The sequence below is a fragment of the Octodon degus genome, unplaced genomic scaffold (assembly GCF_000260255.1).
Source record: "Octodon degus isolate 3935 unplaced genomic scaffold, OctDeg1.0 scaffold00098, whole genome shotgun sequence".
Lineage (NCBI taxonomy): Eukaryota > Metazoa > Chordata > Mammalia > Rodentia > Octodontidae > Octodon > Octodon degus.
The window spans coordinates 637,660-638,882 of NW_004524674.1; positions in this window are offsets into that span (position 1 = coordinate 637,660).

Sequence of the window (1,223 nt, forward strand, 5' to 3'; positions counted from 1 at the left end):
TTTTTTTTCAGAACCAGGGATTGAACTCAGACCCTTGTGCTTGCCAGGCAAGCACTTATTCTACTGAGCCATCTCCCCAGCCCTTATTTCTTTTTTTTAATGTATTTGGTACAGGGTCTCGCTATGCAGAACTCAGACTCGTAGTGATCCTCCTGTTTTCAACCTCCCTAGTGCTGGGGGAGGCGTGCGCCACTACTCCCAGACTTCTTTCTCATTTCTTTACTCATGCAGGTGAATATCATCTGCTACTGGTCATTTGTATTTTTTTTTTAATTTTAAAGAGGAAAAGGATAAATAATGAAGCAGGTTAGTAAGACAGTAGTAATAGTTGATACGTTAACTGTTACAATAGTTGATACATTTGAGTTTTGAAATGGGTTAGGGGGATGCTTAATGTTGATATGTTGTCTGCTGTCTCCCTATTAGTTAGACAAGACAAAGGCATGATACGTGTCTAAACAATATTAGCACAAAGCATGCTTTTCAAGGAACTAAGAGAAGCTAGCTGTAAGACTATTTTAAATAACTTGTGTATACACACATTCCCCTCCTTCTTCCTTTCCTCCAATGGAGTTTGTCTTTTTTTTTTTTTTTTCAGCTTTTTTTCTCTGGTTCACAATATCTGTTGTAAGTTTTGGATATTATTTTTTGTTCAGTTTCTCACACTAGCCAGACAGTGTGTTTACATATGAGGGGCTGTGCTCACTTCAGCAGCACATGTGTACGTAGGGTCTGCTGGATTTCACGTAGGAGTATAGTCTCATGTTGCATCCATTTACTTATCAACGTGTCCAGTTTGTCCTATTTTATGGCTGAGTAGCAATCCATGATTTAAAAAAAAAAACAAAAAAACAAAAAAAACATCTTTTTTTGTTTTTGTACCAGGGATCAAACTCAGGACCTTGTGCTTGCCGGACAGGCGCTTATGCTACTGAGCTATCTCCCAAAAAACCCATCTTCTTTATCCATTCCTCTGTTGATGGGCATCGAGGTTGTTTCTGAGATTTAGCTATTTCTAACTGTGCTGCCCTAAGCATGGGTGCACATATAGTACTGTGGTATGATGTTTTTAATTCTGGGAAGATCCCCAGAAGGGTAATATCTAGTTTGCATGGGACTTCTATTCTCAGTTTCTTTCTTTTTTTCTTTTTTTTCTCATTAAACTTTGTTTTAATAGGTCTCAAAATTCTGTGACAGATTTTTGGTCAAGTTGTTTCCATTAA